This window comes from Hemiscyllium ocellatum, chromosome 12 (genome assembly GCF_020745735.1).
Source record: "Hemiscyllium ocellatum isolate sHemOce1 chromosome 12, sHemOce1.pat.X.cur, whole genome shotgun sequence".
Classification (NCBI taxonomy): domain Eukaryota; kingdom Metazoa; phylum Chordata; class Chondrichthyes; order Orectolobiformes; family Hemiscylliidae; genus Hemiscyllium; species Hemiscyllium ocellatum.
In genome coordinates, this window is record NC_083412.1 from 28,010,637 (window position 1) to 28,036,309 (window position 25,673).

Consider the following 25,673-nt stretch of genomic DNA (forward strand, 5'->3'; position numbering starts at 1 on the left):
GGTGGGGGAAGGTAGCAAAGAGTACAGTGGGTGGATGGGGGTGGGATGAAGATGCTAGGTCAGAGAGGAAGGTGGAGTGGATAGGTGGAAAGTAAGATAGGCAAGTAGGACAGGTCATGGGGACAGACCTGAGCTGGAAGTTTGGAGCTGGAGTGAGGTGGGGGAAGGGGAAGTGAGGAAACTGGTGAAGCCCACATTGAAGCCCTTGAGTTGAAGTGTTCCAAGGCAGAAGATGAGGCGTTCTTCCTCCAGGCGTCGGGTGGTGGGGCAACTTGTAGCAGAAACCTGGCAAAAATTGCCAAGTTTATCTCAGTCTGATTGTGATCCGTTAATGAAGTTGCTCAATAAGAACATTAATAAAAATGTGACATATCATCGCACCTGAATTCCTTACTTTGGCTTTGTGTCGTGATCATTAGAAATGTCTTTATACTGTACCTCAGTGAGACAGACCGTATGTGGCTAATAGCATGCGTATCACTTTCAGTATCACTCCTCAGGACTTGGCTGTTCTGATTTTTGATTTTAAGTCTTCAAGGCAAAATCATTCCCAACTTTTTAAATTCTTCTGGGTCATTTTTACAAATTTATTCAATTTTTCTTTTGCAATGACTGATTCTCATTATAATCTGGGAACCAAGAGCAGGAATGGACCATTCAGCCCTATTAACCTGGTCTAACAATCAATTTTTAAAAATTCAATCATGGGATATGGGTGTCGTTGGCTGACCATTTATTGCCTGTCCCTAATTGCCCTTCAGGAGTTGGTGGTGAGCTGCCATCTTGGACAGCTGCGGTCCTCATGCTGTGGGTTGACCACATCCTTCAGGAGAGAATTCCAGGATTTTGACCCAGCAACAATGAAAGAATGGTGATATACATCCTAGTCAGGATGGTGAGTAGCTTGGAGGGGAACTTGCAGGGTGTGGTGTCCCCATGTATCTCCTGCCCTTCTAGATGGAAGTGCTCATGGGTTTGGAAAGTGCTATCTGGGAATCATGCCAAGGGTTGTCACTCTCATCTTAGTTCTGGAATTCAGGTCTTTTATCCATGTTTGAACCAAGGCTGTAATAAGGTCAGGAATTGAGTGGTCCTGGTGGAACCCAAACTGGATGTCACCAAGCAGGTTATTGCTGAGCAGGTGCTGCTTGATAGTACTGTTGATGACACCTTCCATCACTTTACTGATGATCAAGAATAGACTGATTTGTCCTGCTTTTTATGTACAGGGCATACCTGGGTAATGTTCCACATGGCAAGTAACTGTATTGGAAAAGTTTGGCGAGAGGCATGGCAAGTTTTGGAACACAAATCCTCAATAGAAATGTCAGAATGTTCTCAGGCCACATAGCCGTTTCAATATTCAGTTCCTTCAACTGTTTCTTGATAGCACGTGGAGTAAACAAATTGGCTGAAGACTGGTATCTGTAATATCTTTCGCACCGTTATATTGGGCTCCTCCATCATTGAGGATGGGGTTATTTGTGGAGCCTCCTTCTTCAGTGAGTTGTTTAATTGTCGACCTCCATTCACAACTGGATGTGGCAGGACTGCAGAACTTAGATTTAACCCACTTGATGTGGGATTGCCCAGTTCTATTTATCATTTGCTTGTTAAATTTTTTGACATGTAAATAATTCTGCTTAGTAGCTTCATCAGGCTGATACCTCATTTTTAGGTATGCCGGGTGCTGATGCTGGCATGCTCTCCTGTACTCTCCATTGAACCAGGGTTGATCCCCTGGCTTGATGGTGATAGTTGAGTGAGGGCTACGTCAAGCCATGATTTTTCACATTGTCCTGGAAGACATTTCTGCTGCTGTTGTTGGTCCACAGCACCTCATGAATGCCCTGTCTTGAATTGCTAGATCTGTTCGAAGTCTGTCCCATGTAGCATGGTGATAGTGGCACCCAACACGATAGAGGGTGTTCTCAATGTGAAGCCAGTACTTCATCTCTGCAAGGACTGTGCCACTATGCATCTGCAGTTGGCAGATTGGTAAGGATGAGGTCAAGTATATTGTTCCCTCACCATCTGCTGCAGACCCAGTCTAACAACTATGACAGTCAGGACCTTCCAGCTCGATCAGTAGTACAGCTGCTGTGACGCTCTTGGTGGGCATTGAAATCCCCCACCCAGAGTATATTTTGTGCTCTTGCCACTTTCAATATATCCTCCAAATATTGTTCAACATGAAGGAGTTTTTATCAGCCGATGGAGGACAGTGCATGGTTATCACCAGGAGGTTTCCTTGTCCATATTTAACCTAAAGTCATGACACTTCATGAGGCCTGGAGTCAATGTTGAGGACTGCCAGGGCAAACCTCTCCTGACTGTATACAACTGTGCTGCCACCTCTGCTGCATATGTCCTGCTGGTGGGACAGGAAATATCCAGGGATGGCGATGCTGGTGTCTGGGACATTGTGAGTATGACTATGTCAGGCCATTGCTTGACTAGTCTGTGGGACAGCTGTCCCAGCTTTAGCACCAGCCCCCAGATGTTAGTGAGCAGGACTTTGCAGGGTTGACAGGGCTGTTTTTACCATTATCTTTTCCAGTGCCGAGGTTGATGCCAGGTGGTCCGCCCAGTTTAATTTCTTTGTTGAGACTTCGTAGCAACTGAACGGCCATTTCAGAAGACAGTTGAGAGTCAATAACATGGCTAGAGTTACATGTAGACCAGAACAGGTGAGGATGGTAGATCTCCTTATCTGAAGGACATTAGTGAACTAGATGGATTTTTCAGTCAATAGGTTCATGGCCATCAGTAGATTCTTAATTTCAGATATTTTTTAAAGTTCAAATTCAAACCCAAGTCCCCATAATTAGATTAGATTGGATTACTTACAGTGTGGAAACAGGCCCTTCGGCCCAACAAGTCTGCACCGACCCGCTGAAGCGCAACCCACCCATTCCCCTATATTTACCCCTTTACCTAACACTACGGACAATTTAGCATGGCCAAGCCACCTGACCTGCACATCTTTGGACTGTGGGAGGAAACTGGAGCACCCAGAGGAAACCCACGCAGACACGGGGAGAACGTGCAAACTCCACACAGTCAGTTGCCTGAGTCGGGAATTGAACCCGGGTCTCTAGCGCTGTGAGGCAGCAGTGCTAACCACTGTGCCACTGTGCCACCGTGCCGCCCACAAATGTTACCTGTGTTTCTGGATTAATAGTCTATAGTGATAACACCACTAGATCATTGCCTGATAAGCTCAAAGCTTCTATGATTGGGGCCAATTAGTTTTTTTTCTCCTTTCTGGCTGAAGTCATTGAGGTAAAAACAAGGACTGCAGATGCTGGAAACCAGAGTCTAGATTAGAGTGGTGCTGGAAAAGTACAGCAGGTCAGGCAGCATCCGAGGAGCAGGAAAATCAATGTTTCGGGCAAAAGCCCTTCATCAGGAATAGAGGCAGAGTGCCTGCAGAGTAAAGAGATAAATGAGAGGGTGGTGGGGGTGGGGAGAAAGTAGCATAGAATACAATAGGTGAATGGGGGTGGGGATGGAGGTGATAAGTCAGAGAGGAGGGTGGAGTGGATAGGTGGAAAGGAAGATAGGCAGGTAGGACAGGTCATGGGGACAGTGCTGAGTTGGAAGTTTGGAGCTGGGGTGAGGTGGGGGAAGGGGGTATGAGGAAACTGGTGAAGTCCACATTGATGCCCTGGGGTTGAGGTCTTCTGAGGTAGAAGATGAGGTGTTCTTCCTCCAAGCATTGGGTGGTGAGGGAGCGACGGTGGAGGAGTCCCAGAACCTGCATGTCTTCGGCAGAGTGGGAGGGGGAGTTGAAATGTTGGACCACAGGGCGGTGGGGTTGACTTGTGCGGGTGTCACGGAGCTGTTCCCTAAAGCACTCTGCTAGGAGGTGTCCAATCTCTCCAATGTAGAGGAGACCGCATCGGGAGCAACGGATACAATAAATTATATTGATGGATGTGCAGGTAAAACTTTGATGTATGTGGAAGGCTCCTTTGGAACCTTGGATGGAGGTGAGGGAGGAGGTGTGGGCGCACGTTTTGTAATTCCTGTGGTGGCAGGGGAGGGTGCCAGGAAGGGAGGGTGGGTTGTTGGGTGGCATGGACCTGACTAGGTAAGTCATTGAGGCCCATTTATGAATTTAATTCTGTGCAACCCCGAGGCTAATAATGATTTAGTTCATACTGTACAACCTGCAATTCTCTCATGTATTTACATCTCCAAATCCCACTCTGATCTATTCTATTGCACTAACTTAATTTTGAACAATTTCTGGCATTCAGATTTTCAGTTGAATCTATTCTGATTTAATCATTGTTTCCCTGCTTCAAAATGGCTTCACCCAAACTTGTCAGTTAACTGTCACCAAGAACTGTCACAGTGAGGAGCCACATCCTTAACAATCCGTGAGCTAGGCCAGGACAGCTCTATTTGCTCTGACATCATACCTTGCCTGACCTGTGGTATGGCATGCCTGTTAATACAAACAGTATACCATCTGACCCACTGTGAGCCAAGCCATGAAAAATCCCTTTCAGAAATAACTAAATATGAAGAACTCCTCAATAGTATGGTGTTGGCATTATCAAGTTGGCACCTTGATAGTTTGTTAGGTAAGGGTTATAGAGCTATACTGTACAGAACAACCCCTTGGCCCATCGCTTCTGCCCTGACAAAATACCCTATTGTATATCCTATACTAATCTGCTTTCCAGCGCTTGTCCCATAGCCTTGAATGTTATAATCTTTCAAATGCTTATCCACTTACTTTTTACAGGTTCTGAGGTTTCCTGCCTCTGCTACCCTCCCAGGCAGAAGTGTTCCAGATTCTCATTATCCTCTGGTGAGAAACCTTTCTTCAGCTCTCTTCTAAACCTTCTGCCCTTTACCTGCCTCCTAGGTATTGAGCTTACAACTAAGGGGAATAGTTACATCCTGTTTGTGCCCATAATAATCGTATACACCTCAATCAGGTCCCCTCTCAGCCTTCTCTGATTGAAAGAAGACAATCTGAGCCTATCCCATCTCTCTTCATAGTGAAACTGCTCCAACACAGGCAACATCCTGGTGAAACTCCTCTGCACCTCCTCCAATGTAGTTACATCCTTCCTATAATGTGGCAGCCAGAATTGTACACAGGACTTCAGCTGTGGTCAAACCAATGTCTTGTACAGCTTCAATATGACCTCCCAGCTGTTATAATCTGTGCCATAACTGGGGTGGCATGGTGGCACAGTGGCTAGCACTGCTGCCTCATAGCGCCAGAGACCCAGGTTCAATTCCCGCCTCAGGCGACTGACTGTGTGGAGTTTGCATGTTCTCCCCGTGTATGTGTGAGTTTCCTCCGGGTGCTCCAGTTTCCTCCCACAGTCCAAAGATGTGCGGGTCAGGTGAATTGGTCATGCTAAATTGCCTATAGTGTTAGGGAAGGGGTAAATGTAGGAGGATGGGTGGTTTGCGGGTCGGTGTGGACTTGTTGGGCTGAAGGGCTTGTTTCCATACTGTAAGTAATCTAATCTAATAACTGATAAAGACAAATGTCCCTACGACACATGTGGGAATCACTGGTAATTCCCTGGTTCAGATCTACCATTTTTCTTGAAAAGTGAAATATATTAGCTGTCCTGCAGTCCTCAGGGACTTCCACTGTGGCCAGAGGGGAATTAAAAATTCAGGTCGGAGCCTTACCTTACTCCCTTGAAACTCAGTATGGCTGTCTTGGTTCCTTTACTATAGTATGTTGCGTCCATATTGTGCCAATACTGCATGTCCTCTCCTCCTGCCAAACTAGCTTAAACTCCTCCCAACAGCAATGGCAAATCCTCCCGCACAAACTCTTGAGCCATGTATTCATCGGTCCTATTCTCATATTTCTGTACTTGTAAACACCAGAGTCATGCGCTAAGAAATTAGGATTCTCGGGCATCAATGGTTTCCTTCAGGTTCAGCGTGCAATTGATAGCACCCACAGAGCAATCAGAAAGCCTTGTCATCAACAGCAGTCTTTCTGAACAGAACAATGTTACATTCCCATAAAGTTCAAATAATCTGTTACCTAAACAGCCAGATAATACAGGTGCAATATTTCCATTAGATTGTGGCCGAAAGTGAACAGATAGCGGGAGCTAAGAATTCCATTGCAAAGTCTTTTCGATAGGCACACAGATAGTTTGGTCAGCAGGGACTTGTTTGAGCTAGCTGTTATGTCAGTGCTACTGCAATTGTTGAAGATTGATTTAATCACAATTAACTAGGAGAAAGTGAGGACTGCAGATGCTGGAGATCAGAGCTGAAAACGTGTTGCTGGAAAAGTGCAGCAGGTCAGGCAGCATCCCAGGAACAGGGGAATCGACGTTTCAGGCATGAGCCCTTCCTCAGGAATGAGGAATGTGTGCCAAGCAGGCTAAGATAAAAGGTAGGGAGGAGGGACTTGGGAGAGGGACGTTGGAAATGCAATAGGTGGAAGGAGGTTAATGTGAGGATGATAAGGTGAGGGTGATAGGCCAGAGTGAGGGTGGGGGCAGAGATGTCAGGAATAAAATAATGGTTAGGAAGGTGGTGCTGAGTTCGAGGGTTGGGACTGAGACAAGATAGGGGGGAGGGGAAATGAGGAGACAGGAGAAATCTGAGTTCATCTCTTGTGGTTGGAGGGTTCCTAGGCAGAAGTGATCATAATTAATCATAATTAATCCTGGCTTAATCATAATTAAGTCAGGAAAATGGCTCAGAATCCCATGTTGATGTTGAGCAATGAATAAGATGAATTCAGCTTTCGATTGTGAAGAGGAAAATATCAACATGTCAGTCATAGGGAGCCAGTGTTCCATAATAAGAGCAGCAAATGTAGGAACAAGTTGTTCCTCTTTCTCTATAAACTGGTATCACTTTATAAGAAAGCAAAAAAATGCAGGGCTATAATAAGATTTTGAAAAAAATATTGTGCCAGTAATAATGAATGCCCCTCCCATATATTCTCTACGATTATGTGTGATAGAAAGACAGATGATATGTCGAACAAGGTTCAATATTTTTCAAAACAGAAAATTCCTATAATAGTGCCATCTACAAATGTGACTGGCATTGTGGAAACGCAACTGTTATTTCTCACAACCAATATATCAGAATACTTTCAATATCATACTCATGATATCAACTGTATACTAGCATTTGAACTGTGAGAATAAGTGTCTCATACTCTATCTTATTCTGCTATCACTTGAAGCATGGCATGCAATTGAAAGTAAGCTGCTCTCTGTTGTAATTTAATAGCTTAAAGGTAGCCCAATTACTTATGTAATGAAGTATATGTACACAATAGTAGTTATAATAAATGTCCATTGGATTCTTCAACATGATAATATTCATATCCTTTTTCTTACATTATGGGAGGTAATGTAAACATTGCCACATTGGGTAAAATACCCCGTTTGCTGGGGGCAAAATCACACCAGTAATGGTATTGATAATGCAGAGATGTATGCCATTAAAGTGTACAATGAAACTTGCAACCCATATACAGTGTCAGATTTACTGTGTTTTGTAGCAGATCTTACTCTGTTGGGAAATTCACTGCAAAATGTCTCAGTGTAAAGCAAGTGAAAAGTATTTGATTGAAGTATGTAATTCTTAGCAAAATTGATGCACATTATAGATTGCTCAAGGAGCCCGTACGCTGTTTGAAGGCAGGTGCTGACATGGTGCAGTTATTGGTGAGTTTTAATGAAAGCATGAAATTAATAGTGAGCTGCTAAAATTTGAGTCAAATTTTACAGGCAGAGCAGTAAATTGCTTAATGCTCATTAGGATGCAAATTGTCATATGGGATGCAATTTTCAATCAGTAAATAAAATGAAATTATGGATCTGTAAATATTTCAGTTTGCAAAGTAATTTGATTATTGAGCATCCATGTCTGAAGGATGAAATGCTCTCCTTGTGGCAGTCAGATGGTTTGATGCATCTGTTTTGTAGGTAGGGTTTTCATGTTCCAATGTTATGCAATGTAGGGCACAGATGTCAGCAGCAACTTTATTGTTGTAATCTTACACTGTGAGAATATGACAAAGCCAACTTTAATTTCTGGTCCATGCTAAATTACCGGGAGTTGATTTCAGCCAAGAGAATGATGGAACATTTAAAGTCTGCTGCAAAAACTCCTATTTTTTAAAACAAAACTGTTATGTCTCCAATACTTCTGATGACTGCGATGGTGTTGAATCATAGAATTTTGACCCAACAATTTCCTGTTCCTTGGATGCTGCCTGACCTGCTGCGCTTTTCCAGCAACACATTTTCAGCATCAACAATATCCAAGTCAAGATAGAATGAATTCTTGGGAAACTTGGTATTTCCATGAATTTCAGCTCCTGTTCTTCAAGAGGAGAAATTGAAGAAGAGCAAGATGCTCTTGCAGTAACCCTGGTGTCACTACAGTGATTTCTATAGAATGTACATACCATAGCCTCCCTGTGCTAGAATGGACGGCTGGGTACTGTATTGAGTATTCAGTGGCAGGGTCATTGATCAAATGAGATCTCTGTCTTACAGAGAGCTGAGATTCTTGTATATAGTTGCAGGTGGTAACTATTCATATACGTAGGAAACTTGTAAATGATGAAAGGTTAGGGGACTCTTCAATGAATTATTCAACTTTGAAATTGCATTGAGGATAGGACATTAAGAGTCTAATGATGACCTTGAAACCATTGTCAATTGTTGGAAAAACCTACCTGGTTCACTAATGTTCTTCATGCCATCTTTGCCTCGTTGGGCAAACTTTGTCTCCAGACCCACAGCAATGTGGTTAACTCTCAACAGCCATCTTTAAGGATGGGCAATAAATGCTGGCCTGCCAGCGATGAATGAATTAAAAACATTCATTATAAGATAGCTACATTCAAGAATACAGAATGAAATAACTTCTGGAATCAATTTTTAAGATGTTAAAATCTCCTATCTTCCTTCAATTTCTTCCCTTTTCTGGAGCAACTGATGCTTTTGGAGTACAAGTCCATCATTATGTATCAACCTCTGGCACCCACGCTGTAAAAAAGGATGAACATTTTCCATGTGTTTTCAGTAGAATATTAGCTGCTTGTTGAGAACAAAGGATATTAATACCAAGCCCTACCTTGCTTTTGCCATCTTCATCAACATGTGTGATGCGCACACACTTACCAACAGTGGCTTCTGGACAGCAAACAGCAATAGGATGTCTGTTCACCAACAAAATAATGGAAATATGAAATAAAAAACAGAAAATACTGCAAATGCTCAATGGATGAGACAGCACCTGTGGAGACAGAATCAACAATTGATGTTTAATTGATGCGATGGTTAAACGCAAGAACTGGACAAGGTTAGGTTTATAACAGTTTTTTAACAAGTTAAAGGAGGAATGGTGAAAAAAAAACAAGTGAAACGCTGTGATCAAATGAAAGTCATGAGAGAACAGAAGACCAGGACCCCAAAGAGGGAACAGTCTCTTTAGAATGCTGAAGGAGGAGAAAGAAAAGGCTTTCGTTGGTTCAGCACAGATGCAGTGATGTGTTGTTGCTCGATCATTTCTGAATCTATCCCGTTTAGCATGGTGGCAGTGTTATGCAACACAATAAATAGTGTCCTTCAATGAAAAGGGGGACTGTTTGTCCACAGGCACTCTGCTATGATTACTCCCACCAAAACTGCTATGCATAGATACATTGGATAGACTGCTGAGGATGAGGTGAAGTGGGTTTGTCCCCTGTGTTAGCTCTCTCATCACCTGCTGCATACTCAACCTGGTAGTTGTGCTCCTCAGGACTCGGCTAGCCTAATCAGCATGTTACTAAGCCAATCTTAGTGATAGGTATTTAAATCCCTATCCAGGGATCATTTGGTGCCATTGTTGCTTGTAGGGGAAGAAAAATGAGAATGATTGAATGTCACTTCAAAAGAACTGGTGTGGCTCTGACATCCCAAATGACTTATTTTTGTGCAATATTATTCTGTGGTTTTTGACACATACAAAAGGTCCAGTGCCTGTTTCAGGCATTATATAATTTATACTTATTTTTTGCTCTTCCAACTCTGTTTTTGATGGATCTTTGAAAGGATGACTGCAGATGTAAATGTAGTGACTGCCTGTTAAAGACCATGGAATGTGCCATCACAGAGCATCAAGGAAACTGCAAACAGAGAGACCTAAGAGATAAAAAGAGGGGCTGATTACCTGTCTAACCTAAAAGCTATCTTTTGTGGGTTATGTTTCAAACTGCGGACCTGTTTTTGTGTTTTACCTTGTAGTAAGTGTTTGCAGCTCGAGGAACTTTAGATCGAAGTTGAGGAACTGGTGTCTGAGCCACAGACGCTGTACCACATGAGGGGGCGGGAAAGTTACTTGGACATTTTGCTCCAGGACGTGGTCACATCCTTCAGATTACGCAACTAAAATTTGGTCTGTGGTCAGGTACAGGAGGCTTTGACTACATGTGAGGCAGCCCTGGGGATAGCTGCAATTGTGGGATTTTCAAAGTTTGTGAGAAAGTTTGTAGCTCGGGTGCTTGTTGTTGTGGTTCTGTTCACCGAGCTGGGAATTTGTGTTGCAGACGTTTCATCCCCTGTCTAGGTGACATCCTCAGTGCTTGGGAGCCCGCTGTGAAGCCCTTCTGTGATGTTTCCTCCAGCAGTTATAGTGGTCTGTCTCTGCCGCTTCCGGTTGTCAGTTCCAGCTGTCCGCTGCAGTGGTCGATGTGTTTGTTGATTGAATCTGTGGATGAGTGCCATGCCTCCAGGAATTCCCTGGCTGTTCTCTGTTTGGCTTGCCCTATAATAGTAGTGTTACTAACGTAGTTTACAAAATACCATGCAAGGACTGCACAAAACACTATATAGGACAAACAGGAAGACAGCTAACAATCCGCATCCATGAACATCAGCTAGCCACAAAACGACACGACCAGCTATCTCTAGTAGCCATACACTCAGACAACCAGCAACATGAATTTGACTGGGAAAACACCACTATCATAGGACAAGCCAGACAGAGAACAGCCAGAGAATTCCTAGAAGCATGGCATTCATCCCCAAACTCCATCAACAGACACATTGACCTGGACACCATATACAAACCACTACAGCTGAAACTGACATCCGGAAACGGCAAGAACATCCATCAACAGACACATCGACCTGGACCCCACATACAAATCACTGCAGCTGAAACTGACACCCGGGAGCGGCAAGAACAAACCACTATAAATACCGGAAGAAACATCAAAGCAGCGCTTCACACGAGGCTCCAACAGCACTGATGATGTTCCCTAGCCAGGGAACGAAACGTTTGCAGCAAAAACTTCCAGCTCGGCGAGCAGAACCACAACAGTAGTGTTGTCCCAGTCGAAATCATGTTGCTTGTCATCTGCATATGTGGCTACTAAGGATAGCTGGTCTTGTCGTTTCATGGCTAGTTGGTGTTCATGGATGCGGGTTGTTAGCTGTCTTCCAGGTTGTCCTATGTAGTGTTTTGTGCAGTCCTTGCGTGGGATTTTGTACACTACATTGGTTTTGCTCATGCTGGGTATTGGGTCCTTCGTCCTGGTGAGTTGTTGTCTGAGAGTGGCTGTTGGTTTGTGTGCTCTTATGAGTCCTCGTGGTCACAGTAGTCTGGCTGTCAGTTCGGAAATGCTCTTGATGTATGGTAGTGCGGCTAGTCCTTTCGATTGCGGCATGTCCTCATTCCGAAACGTCTTCAACACGAATTCCCAGCTCGGCGAACAGAACCACAACATTGTAGGATTCTTGCAAACTATGCAGACACCAGTGGAGACTGCAGCAAAGACTGACCATGGCACCATAGCAGAGGGGATTGTTCTGGTAGGAGAAGAAATAGGAATATAGTAGTGCTAGGAGACAGTATAATAATGGGAATAGATACTATTCTCTGGAGAGGGGAGGGATATGGCAGCATTGCAACTATTTCAGTAATGATAAACTGAGTAGGACAGGAAGGGACAGATTGTACAAATATAAAATAAAAAGCAGCAAATGGAGTCAAGGGGAATAAATAGTAAAAAGGTGCAATTAATGGCTCTTAAATGCACATAATATTTGGAACAAAATAAGTGAATTAATAGCATAAGTAAGGTTAATGAGTATGATCTTACTGGAATTACAGAATCATGGTACAAGGAGATCAAAGCTGGAAATTAAATATTCCATTCTGAGGAAGTGTCACTGGATCTGAAATGTTAACTGCCAGACCTGCTGAGCTTTTCCAGCATTTCTGTTTTTGTTTCCTATTTCCAGAATCCTCATTTATTTTGTTCTTTTAATTAAATTCTCAGGTGTACATGACTTCTTCAAATGATACATGGAATGAAAGAGTGCTGGGGTAGCTTTGATAGTTATGATGGAATATGTGTGATTATAAGAAATTATGTTGGATTGGAAGATGTGCAATCCATTTGGATAGAGGTAAAATCTAACAAGGGGTGGAAGGCACTAGTGGGAGAAGTCTTCAAACCCCCAACTTAATTGTTCTGTTGGAAAGAGAATAAATCATAAGATAATGAGGGCATGTAAAAACGTCAGGACATAATCATGGATGATTTTAATCTTCACTTGGATTGAGAAAATCAGATTGGCATAAGGAAGAATTCATAGACTGTTTTCAGGACCGTTTCCAAGAATGATATAGAGTTGTAGAGTCATAGAAATGCACAGCATGGAAACAGACCCTTCGGTCCAACTTGTCCATGCTGAATAGATATCCCAATCCAATCGAATCCAATTTGCCAGCACTTGGCCCATATCCCTCTGAACCCTTCCTTTTTGTATGCCTATTTATATTCCTATTCATCCAGATGCCTTTTAAATGCTGTAATTGTACCAGTCTACACCATGTCCTTTGTCAGCTCATTCTATATCCTATCCATGCTCCTCATGATTTTATAAACATTTATGAGGTCACCCCTCAGCTTCTGATGCTCCAGGAAAATAGCCCCAGCCTATTCAACCTCTCCCTATAGCTCAAATTCTCCAACCCTGGCAACAGTCTTGGAAATCTTTTCTGAACCTTTCAGATTTCACAACATACTTCCAATAGGAAGGAGACCAGAATTGCATGCAATATTCCAACAGTGGCCTAACCAATGTCCTGTGCAGCCGCAACATGACCTCCCTGCTCGAAACGTCGAATTCTCTATTCCTGAGATGCTGCCTGGCCTGCTGTGCTTTGACCAGCAACACATTTGCAGCTCCCAACTCCTATACTCAATGCTCTGACCAATAAAGGAAAGCATACCAAAAGCCTTCTTCACTATCCTTTCTACCTGCAACTCTACCTAACTATGAACCTGCACTCCAAGGTCTCTTCGTTCAGCAACACTCCCCAAGACCTTACCATTAAGTGGATAAGTCCTGCCCTGATTTGCTTTTCCAAAATGGAGCACCTCACATTTACCTAAATTAAACTCCATCTGACACTCCTCAACTCATTGGCCCATCTGGTCAAGATCCCGTTGTACTTTGAGGTAACCTTCCTTGCTGTCCACCATATCTCCAGTTTTGTTGTAATCTGCTAACTTACTATGCCTCATATGTTCACATCCAAATCATTTGTATAAATGATGAAAAGCAGTGGACCCAGCACCGATCCTTGTGACACTCCACTGGTCAAAGGCCTCCAGTCTGAAAAACAACCCTCCACCAGCACTCTCTGTCTTCTGCCTTTGAGCCAGTTCTGTATCCAAATGGCTAGCTCTCCCTGTATTCCATGAGATCTAACCTTGATAATCAGTTTACCATGAGGATCCTTGTCGAATGCGTTACTGAAGTCCATATAGATCATGTCTACTGTTCTGCCATCATCAATCCTCTTTGTTACTTCTTCAAAAAACTCAATCAAGTTCGTGAGACATGATTTCCCATGCACAAATCAGTCCTTGTCTTTTAAAATACATGTAAATCCTGTCCCTCAGGATTCCCTCCAACAACCTGCAAGCCACCAATGTCAGGCTAACAGGTCTATAGTTCTGTGGCTTTTCCTTACCCCCCTTTCTTAAATAATGGTACCACATTAGCCAACCTCCAGTCTTCTGGCACCTCACATGTGATTACCGATGATACAAATATCTCAGCAAGGTGCCCAACAATCACTTCACTAGCTTCCCACAGAATTCTACTGTACACCTGCTCAGGTCCTGTGGATTGATCCACTTTTATGCATCTCAATACATCCAGCACCTCCTCCTCTGCAATATGGACATTTTTAAAGATGTCATCATCTATTTCCCCACAGTCTATATCTTCCATGTCTTTCTCCACACTTACTTCAACACTGATGCATTTAGTATCTCCCCTTCTTCTGTGGCTCTACACATAGGTTGCCTTGCTGATCTTTGAGGGGCCCTATTATCTCCCTAGTTACCCTTTTATCCTTAATGTATTCATAAAATCTCTTAGGATTCTCCTTAATTCTATTTGCCAAATCTATTTCATGTCCCCTTTTTGCCGTCTTGATTTCCCTCTGAAGTATACTCCTACTGCCTTTATACTGTTATAAGGATTCATTTGTTTTTTTCCTGTCTATACCTGAAATATGCTTCCTTCCTTTTCTTAACCAACTTCTTTAAGTCATTGAGCATTCCTCATACCTACCAGCCTTTCCTTGCACCCAAACAGGAATATACTTTCTCTGGAATCTCGTTATCTCATTTTTGAAGGCTTCCCATTTTCCAGCCATCCCTTTACCTGTGAACATCTGCACCCAATCAACTTTGAAAGTTCTTACCTAATACCAGCAAAATTAGCCTTCTTCCAACTTAGAACTTCAACTTTTCAATCCAGTTTATCCTTTTCCCTCGTTATTTTGAAACTAATAGAATTATGATTGCTGGCCCCAAAATGTTCCCCATTATCACCTCAGAACCTGGAAAAGCACAGCAGGTCAGGCAGCATCCAAGGAGCAGGAAAATTAATGTTTCGGGCTGGAACCTTTCATCAGTGAAAACCATTTTCCTGATGAAGGGCTCTGTCCTGAAACGTCGATTTTCCTGCTCCTTGGATGCTGCCTGACCTGCTGTGCTTTTCCAGCAACACACTCTCAACTCTGATCTCCAGCATCTGCAGACCTCACTGTCTCCCACCTTAGTCACCTGCCCTACTTTATTTCCCAAAAGTAGGAGAAGTTCTTTAGTAGGTGTGTCCACATACTGAATCAGAAAGCTTTCTTGTATAGCGGAACCTCAGTTATCCGAACAAGATGGGAGGGCACTATTTTGTTCAGATAATTAATTATTTGGATTATTGATTTTATCATAAACACGAGAAGCCATGATGATCTAACACTGTGCTCTACTGGAGAATTTGTTTATATCTGTAATTTTAATGTATTGAATGCAAGACGACACAGATTTCACATGATGAACAAAATAAAGCAGTGAATACACGAGAAAACTTTTTTAAAATGCAGGAGTTATCATTTGGCAAGGAGTGGTGGAGACAGCATGAAACAAGGCTCAAACAGCTTTTATGATCGCAAGAACATTTGTCAGTTTTCTGGAACTCAGTCTTGTGATAGAAAGATAGAAGCACTGCTTTGCCCGTGTGTTTAAGCTCTCGTCCATTTCTTTAATGAACGGCCCGGTAAAGTGACGGGAGTACAGTGCTGTAAGACCCTTACTTTTGCAAAGGGCTGTGTAACAACCCTTACCTAAAAATAACTAGTTGCTGATGCTTGAGCTGCTTGTGTTTCTTTGTTTTTGCCAGCATTTTCACGTGTTCTTTAGTACAGATAATCCGAACACACTTTCCTCTTTGATGTAATATTTTTAGCGGGACCTTGAAATCTTCTTCGGATAATCCGCAATTCGGATAATTGAGATTCAGATAATCGAAGTTCCTCTGTGCACACTTGGAAAATTCCTCTTGATCTAAACCCTTAACACTGTGGCAGTCCCAGTCAATGTTTGGAAGGTTAAAACCCTCTGCCATAACCACCCTATTATTTTTACAGATAACTGAAATCTCCTTACAAATTTGTTTCTCAATTTCCTGCTGACTATTAAGGGGTCTGCAATACAATCCCAATAAGGTATGTTATGGATCCAAACAGGGACCAGGCTAATTGGAATGAGGGAAGTTTAATAAATGTTTTCAAAGGAAACTTACACTGTATAACGTTGACCGTTGCATTGCAGAATTTAGCATTCAGTTTTTTGAGTGAGAAACTTGGGTCAGAAACAGCTGTATTAAACTTAAATGAGGGTAATTATGAGGGCAGCGTTGGTTGGAGTAGATCGGGAAAGTCCCTTGGACCTGGTGCATTGCAGCCTTGGATATTAAAGGAAGTCACAACAGAGATGATAGATGCACTGGTAATAACCTTCCAAGAATCCTTCAATTCTGGAAAAGTCCCAGAGGATTGGAAATCTGCCACTGCCACAGTCTTATTCAAAAGGAGAGCAGGACAAAAAACAGTCTAAATATTAGCCAGTTGGCTTAACATCTGTCATTAGGAAAATGTTAGAGTCCATGATAAAGGATGTAATAACAGAGCATTGAGAAATACATAATTTAGTTGATCAGACTTAGCATGGCCTCATGAAAGGGGATTCATGCCTGATGAGTTTATTAGAATTCTTTGAGGAGGTATTAAGCAAGATAAATAAGGAGAATAAGTGGATATGATAAATTTGAATTTCCAAAAGCTTTTGATAAGGTACCACACATATGGCTACTTAATATAAAAGCCCACAGTACTGGAGGAAGTAGACTAGCATGGCTATAGGATCGGCGAACTAATAGAAGGCTGAGATAATGGGGGGGCATTTTGATATGTCAATCTGTAACGTGATGTGCTACAGGGATCAGTGCTGCACCACAATTACTTTTAAAATACATTAATGACTTGAATGATGGAAATGTATTATTATTGCCAAGTTTTCAGATGACACAAAAATAGGTGGAAAGGCAGATGCTGAGGATGAGGCAAAGAGACTGCAGAGGTATATAGACAGGCTAAGTGAGTGGGCAAAAACTTGGCAAATGGAATGTAATGTGGGAAAGTGTGAGACATTTTGGCAGGAAGGATAGAAGAACCGGATATTATTTAAATGGAGAAAGATTGTAGAAAGCTGCGTCACAAAAGGATTTGGGTGTTCCCTTGCATGAACCACAAAAAAAACTAGCATGCAAATTCAGCAGGAAATAGGGAAGGTAAATGGAATGTCTGGCTTTATTTCAAAGGGACGGAGTCTACAAGTAGGAAAGTCTTGCTAAAACTGTACAAGGCACTGGTCAGACCACAGTTAGAATACTATTAGTATTTTTGTTTCCCTTATCTAAGGAAAGACATGAAGGCATTCGAGGTAGTCCAGAGAAGGTTCACTCAGTTGGTCTGAGGCATGGAGAGATTTTCTTGTGAGGAAAGGTTCACTAGCTGGGCCTGTATTCATTGGAAGTGAGAAGAATGAGGTGTGACCACACTGAAGTGTACAAAATTCTCAGAGTACTTGATGGTGTAGATGCAGAGAGGCTGTTTCCCATGTGGGAGAGTCTAAGACAAAAAGGCATCATCTTGGAGTAGGGGGGGTCATTCATTTAGACAGAGCTGAGGAGGACTTTCTTTTCAGAGTACAGTAAATCTGTGAAATGCTTTATCACAGAGAGCTGTAGAGGCTGAGTCATTAAATATATTCAAGGCTGAGATAGACAGAGTTTTTTTATGAGTAAGGGAATCAAGGGATATGGGCATAACACCTGAGAGACTGACTAATAATATGAAGAAGACAGCAATTAGGAAAACAAATGAAATGTTGACCTTAATTGCAAGGAAGATGGAAAGTAGAGAAGTCTTGTTACAACTGTTATATTCCGGGCATTGGTCAGCCTGCACTTCGAGTATAGTTTAAAGTTTTAGTCTTTTTTTTAAAAAAGGGATATACTTGCATTAAGGGCAGCTTAGAAAGAAAAACTGTTTGATTCTGGGGGTGAAGGGGTTCATCTTATGAGGAAAGGTTGAACAGATTGAGTATATAGTCACCAAAGTTTCAAAGACAGAGGGGTTGATCTTATTGAAACATATATGATTCTGAGGGGATTTGACAAGGTAGATGCTGAGAGGACATTATTCCTTAAGAGGCAATCTAGAACTAGGGACCAAAGATTAAAAGTAAGGGGTCTCTTGCTTTTGCCAGAGATGAGGAGGAATTTCTTCTCTCTAAGGGTTATGAGGAAATACATTTCTACAAGGAGCAGTGGATAAATTCAGAGCTGAGTTAGAAATACTTTTGACCTACAAGAGGGTGAAAGGTTAATTGGAAAATGGAGTTAATGCCATGATCAGATTAGCCATAACCTTATTGAATGGCACAGCAGACGTGAGAGTATGAATACCCGATTCCTGTTCCTATTACACGTGCTTATATTCTAACATTCTTACATTTTTATTTTCTTTCACATTCCACATACAAACCACCCTCTGCGTGAAAAAGACCCCTAGGTCTCTTTTAAATCTTTCTCATCTCACTTTAAAAATATGTCCTTATAATTTAGCATAAATTCCTTGTCAGTCCTTTTCACTGAGGTCATTAGTTACGCTTGTCGTGTTCCTCAATATCAAGTTTAATATAATCTGCTTTCTGGTCAGTTCCAGGATGTGTTGCTCGAAGAAACTATCACAGAAGCATCTCAGAATAGATCGTAGAATCCCTGCAGTGTGGAAGCAGGCCATTCGGCCTATTGAGCCTGCACCAAGCCTCTGAAGGGCATCCCATCCAGACCCACCCCATCCCTGTAACCCTGCATTTTCCCACAGCTAATCCACCTAACCTGCACATCTTTGGACTGTGGGAGGAAACCAGAGCATCAGGTGGAAGCTCACGCAGACATAGGGAGAATGTGCAAACTCCACACAGACAGTCACCTGAGGCTGAAACTAAACCCGGGACCCTGGTGCTGTGAGGCAGCAGTGCATACCACTTCGTCACAGTGCCACCCCGGCAATTACCAATCTATTCTTTTTTCATTTTATGGTGGTGCATGTATGGAATGAGCTGCTGGAGGAACTGGTGGAGGCTGGTACAATTACAACATTTAAAAGGCATCTGGATGGGTATGAATAGAAAGGATTTAGAGGGATAAGGACCAAGTGCTGGAAAATGGGATGAGATTAATTTAGGATAAGTGGTCAGCATGGATGAGTTGGACCAAAGGGACTTTTTCGATGCTGTACATTTCTATGACTCTACGATTCTATTAACACTGAAATTGCTACCAGGCTGCATTTAGAAACTAGTAGCTAATTGCTCCATTGAATCTGTAAGGATACAGTTGCCACAGTGTGCACCTGTAACACTAGGATTCAAAATAAAAGTAGACTGTCAGTCCACTACATCCCTTATCCAGGCATTCCAACTCTCAAATGACTTTTCAGTAGCTTTTTATAGTTATTTATCTATGATTTAACAAGGTGTTCTGAAGCAGACTGGATTATATATTAAATGCTGTGACAAAGACTTAGCAACCCAAGGTATTTGGTTGTTAAAAAGGGGGATTGTGCTGTCACCTTCATCATTAAATTCATTTATATATCAAACCTTTTACCATCAGGCCTTGAATATTTTCAGTTTCAACCCTATTCTCATTTAAATTAAAGCTATCATTTCTTTATTAAATTTTTATGGTCAAAAACCTGTGCTTTTGGATTTTTAAATGAGATACTTCATGTCAGTGATTTAGATAAATAATATGATTCCTTGCTGTGCGCTCCCATTAGCTGACTGAGATGCAAGATGTGGAGAATCTAAGCTCTAACATTGTACAACTTCAGGTGTGGGCTATGTATAGTATACATTTTCATTAACTGGATGTGGTGCTATCAAAGGAAAAATCGCAGAATGGGAGACAGAAAGTGTTGCCTTAAAGGGATGTTGTATTAAGAGTTGTTCTCCTAAAACAGCACTACACCAACACCTCATCAAGAGATTCATAATTTATATGACAGACAACCACTAAACTCACAAAAAAATTTATAGTTAGGTAAATAATGTTTTAATAGTGGGATACTTATTAATTACCACCAAACAACCTTACTGGTACTGAAAATTAACTTATGAAAGAATAGTGACTCTTTCCTTCTGAGTTTATTGATTATTAGAGGGCTTGAAGAATGAGAATTTTCCTGTCTCTTTTAGTGCTCTGTCTTAATTCTATCTTTCTTTCCCTCTCTTTATTTCTGTCTCTGAATCTGATTTGACATCATTCAGTGTAAGTTGTATATTTACTGGTTCAGAGCCTGCATGGCTTTTTAATGAATCTTCAGTTTGATTTGTAGAGGAGCTACACAGTTTATTTTCTTGTTAACATAGATCCCTGATCTCCTGTAGTGAGCATTTTGAAATAATTCACTCCTCAGTGTATATTTGGGTATAATCCAATAGATCCTGAGCAAGATGTCACTGTGAGCAAGACTTGACTCTTATATGTATTCTTAGTTTTTAAAATTATGGGAAGTGTGAGTTGCTGACTGGGCCAGCATATTGCCCACCCCTAGTTGCCCTTGAGAAGGTGGTGGATGGCTGCTCTCTTAAATGGTTGCGGTTCATGTAGTGGAGACAGGGGTGCGCACGTCTATACACACACGAACACACACACGTTTTCACCAAACAATACTGAAGGAACAGGGATGTGGTTCCAAGACAGGATCCTGGTTGGCTTGTGGTGGGGTATTCCCAGGTATCTGTTGCTCTTATTCATTCAGGTGGAAATGGTCATGGGTTTGGAAGGTGTGTCTAAGGACCCTTTCTGAATTTCCTCATGTGTATGGGGAGGAAATGGTGTAGTCACTAGACTACCAGTGCAGAGATGCAGGGAGTGTTCGGGGGACCTGGGTTTGAATTCCACCATGGCAGGTGGTACAGTTTGAATTTTAAAAAAATTCTGGAATTAAGAGTCTAAAGGTGACCATGAAACCATTATCGATTGTTGAGAAAGACCCAGCTCATTTAGGGAAGGAAACTGTCATCTGTCTCTGATCTGGACTACATGTGACTCCAGAGTCACAACATTATGGTTGACTTTTAATTGCCCCATGGGTAGTGAATGCTGGCCTAGTCAGAGATGCCCACACCTTGTAACTGAATAAGAAAATAAAATCTGCATTAATGAGAGGAAAGGCATATATTGTTGTATTATATTGGTTAATGTTCATTCATAATTTTAAGATAAGTAAAGCTACTTTTTGGTTCAAAGTCTATAGGCTGAATTTTATCAAAAATTGCTTGTGTCAATTTTGGGGAGTTTTATGGGGGGGGGTTTCTTTCTGTAGCTGTAGTGAGTCACCTCACACAATTCTCTGCTGTTCGCCTCATTACATATGCATCGTATCTCGATGGTCCTGCTCCCACATGATCTGGTACTTACAAACAATGGAAGTACTTGCAGGTGCTGAGTTTAAAACTCAGCTGCGGATTGGATCAAAAGCTGCCAGTCCTTTGCAGTGCAATTAGTATGGGGCAAACTCAAAAGATCAGCTTCTGAGGATGCTTAGATGGCACAGGAACTCTTCATTGGAAATAGAAGTTCACAATCTCAACTGTATGGTTAATTTACATCATTATTAGTCTCGTCATCCATTGTTGTAAAGGCAGCTACAAAACTCAATTGAGCTATCTTCGGTGCCAATTTGAGTTAGAGCCTGCTTATTCCCTAATGCTCACCGAGTATAACACCTTGTCATTGTTCAATGGGGAGTATCATAGAACATAGAACATAGAACATAGAAGGATACAGCGCAGTACAGGCCCTTCGGCCCTCGATGTTGCGCCGACCGAATCCTACCTAACCTATACTAGCCCAATAACTTCCAAATGCCTATCCAATGCCCGCTTAAATGACCATAAAGAAGGAGAGTTCACCACTGATACGGGCAGGGCATTCCATGAACTCACAACCCGCTGTGTGAAGAATCTACCCCTAACATCTGTCCTATACCTACCTCCCCTTAATTTAAAGCTATGTCCCCTAGTAACACCTGACTCCATTAGCGGTAAAAGGTTCTTAGTATCTACCCTATCTAAACCCCTAATCATCTTATACACTTCTATCAGATCTCCCCTAAACCTTCTCTTCTCCAATGAGAACAGCCCCAAGTGCCTCAGCCTTTCTTCATAAGATTTTCCTACCATTCCAGGCAACATCCTGGTAAACCTCCTCTGCACTCGTTCTAAAGCTTCCACATCCTTCCTATAGTATGGCGACCAAAACTGCACACAATACTCCAGATGAGGCCTCACCAGAGTCTTATACAACTGCAACATGACCTCAGGACTCCGGAACTCAATTCCTCTGCCAATAAAGCCCAGTACACCATATGCATTCCTCACAGCACTATTTACCTGGGTGGCAACTTTCAGAGATCTGTGTACATGGACACCAAGATCCCTCTGCTCATCCACACTACCAAGTAGCCTACCATTAGCCCAGTAATCCATCATCTTGTTATTCCTACCAAAGTGAACGACTTCGCACTTAGCTACATTGAATTCCATTTGCCACATTTCCGCCCAGCTCTGCAACTTATCTATATCCCTCTGTAACCTACCACTTCCTTCCTCACTATCCACAACTCCACCGACTTTTGTGTCATCCGCAAACTTGCTTACCCAGCTTTCAAGTCCTTCCTCTAGATCATTTATAAAGATAACAAAAAGCAATGGTCCCAAAACAGATCCTTGTGGTACACCGCTAGTAACTGCGCTCCAAGATGAACATAATCCATCAACTACTACCCTCTGTCTCCTTCCAGCCAGCCAATTCCTAATCTAATGTATCCTCAATGCCATACCTCCGAAGTTTTAGCATTAGCCTACCATGGGGAACCTTATCGAACGCCTTACTAAAATCCATATACACAACATCTACTGCTTTACCCTCGTCCACTTCCTTAGTCACCTTCTCAAAGAACTCAATAAGGTTTGTGAGGCACGACCTGCCCTTCACAAAACCATGCTGGCTATCCCTGATCACGTTATTCCTACCCAGATGTTCATAAATCTTATCCCTTACCATTCTCTCTAAGACTTTGCCCACCACTGAAGTCAGACTCACTGGCCTATAGTTACTAGGGCTATCCCTACTCCCTTTCTTGAACAATGGGACCACATTCGCTATCCTCCAGTCCTCTGGTACTATTCCCGTTGACAATGACGACATAAAAATCCAGGCCAATGGCTCTGCTATCTCCTCCCTAGCTTCCCATAGGATCCTGGGGTAAATGCCATCAGGCCCAGGAGACTTATCTATATTCATCCTTTCCAATATTCCCAAAACCTCTTCCCTGCATATTTCCAGGGCATCCATTCTAATTATTTGTGATTCCATATTCACATCAGCAACAGTGTCCTGTTCCTGAGTGAATACTGATGAAAAGTACTGATTTAATGTCTCTCCAATCTCCTCCGCCTCCACACACAACTTCCCACTACTATCCTTGACTGGACCGATACCTACCCTAGTCATCCTTTTATTCTTGACATACCTATAGAAAGCCTTTGGGTTTTCCCTAATCCTACCAGCTAAAGACTTTTCATGTCCCCTTCTCGCTTCTCTTAGCTCCCTCTTTAGCTCCTTCCTGGCTACCTTATAACTCTCAATCGCCCCTACTGAAGCTTCACGCCTCATCTTTACATATGCCGCCTTCTTCCCTTTTACAAGGGACTCCAATTCCTTACTAAACCACGGCTGCCTCACAAGGCCCTTTACACCATGCCTGACTGGTACATACCTATCGAGGACACGCAGTAGCTGCTCCTTGAACAATCCCCACATCTCATTAGTGTTCTTCTCTTGAAGCCTGTTTTTCCAATCCACACATCCTAAGTCATGCCTCACTGCATCATAATTTCCCTGCCCCCAGCTATAGCTCTTGCCCTGCGGCGCACGATTATCCCTCTCCATCACTAAAGTAAAAGTCACCGAGTTGTGGTCACTGTCCCCGAAGTGCTCACCTACCTCCAAGTCTAACACCTGGCCTGGTTCATTACCTAGAACCAAATCCAATATAGCCTCCCCTCTTGTTGGCCTGTCGACATATTGTGTCAGGAAACCCTCCTGCACACATTGGACAAACACCGACCCATCTAATGAACTCGAGCTATAGCTCTCCCAGTCAATATCTGGGAAGTTAAAGTCCCCCATAACAACCACCCTGCTACCTTCACTCTTTTCCTGAATCATCCTCGCAATATTATCCTCTACTTCTCTAGGACTATTAGGAGGCCTGTAGAAAACACCTAACAGGGTGACCTCACCTTTCCTATTTCTAACCTCAGCCCAAACTACCTCAGATGGCAAGTCCTCTTCCATCGTCCATTCCACTGCTGTGATACTATCTTTGACAAGTAATGCCACGCCTCCCCCTTTTTTACCCCCATGTCTGATCCTACTAAAACATTTGAACCCTGGAACGTGCAACAGCCATTCTTGTCCCTGTTCTACCCACGTCTCTGTAATGGCCACAACATTGAAGTCCCAGGTACCAACCCACGCTGCAAGTTCACCTACCTTATTCCTTATACTTCTGGCATTGAAGTATACACACTTCAATCCACCCTTCTGGTTACAGGCACCCTCCTTAGAGATCGCTGCATTATTCCTAACCTCCCTACACTCAAGGTCCTGTACCCTAAAGCTACAGTCCTGGTGGACAAAGAGACTGGATGGCCACCCATTTCTCCAGGTTACAAGTGCTACTCCAGTGGATAAGAGAGGTACGTGACAGTGTCCTGGCATATTCTCAACCTGCAGCAGTGCTATGCCCCATTCAGCTGGAGGAACTAGTGGTGACGATGACAGCCCCGGTCTTCTGGACCTCATCTACATCCTGAGGGCAACGTCTGCTCCATTATCTTCCTGTGAAGATCTATTCTCAGCTCTACAATGTCTCTGGTCAAAGACTGGCCTGTGTTGTTTTTACACTTGGTCTCAGTTGGGGGTTGTGTGATGGAGTCAGTAGCCACGGTTATGGAGTGTTGCCCTTATCTCAGTAATGATCTGGTCCTTGAAAAGAAGCAGGAATATGAGGGTTCACAAGAATGCAGGTAAGAGGTTAACTTCCAGGATACCTGGCACAGAATTCTAGAACTGAGCCCCAATGATCACAGATAACTTGTATGGAAATGGAATGAAATCCTTTTGTTTTGAAGAACTCAGTTGCATTGGAATAAGGCATTGTCAATAAAAGGGGTGTACAGATGCGCTCTGCATCTTAGTGAAGCCAACTATAGAAAAATGGTGACACCTTGAAAAATGCCCATATTACAGAGGGGGAGGTGCTGGATGTCTTGAAATGCATGAAGGTGGATACATCCCCAGGACCTGATCAGGTGTACCCTAGAACTCTGTGGCTAGCTAGAGAAGTGATTGCTTCTTGCTGAGGTATTTGTATCATTGATAGTCATAGGTGAGGTACCAGAAGAATGGAGGTTGGCTAATGTGGTGCCACTGTTTAAGAAGGGTGGTAAGGACAAGCCAGGGAACTATAGACCAGTGAGCGTGATGTCGGTGCTGGGCAAGTTGTTGGAGGGAATCCTGAGGGACATGATGTACATGTATTTGGAAAGGAAGGACTGATTAGGGATAGTCAACATGGCTATGTCCATGGAAAATCATGTCTCACAAACTTGATTGAGGTTTTTGAAGAAGTAACAAAGA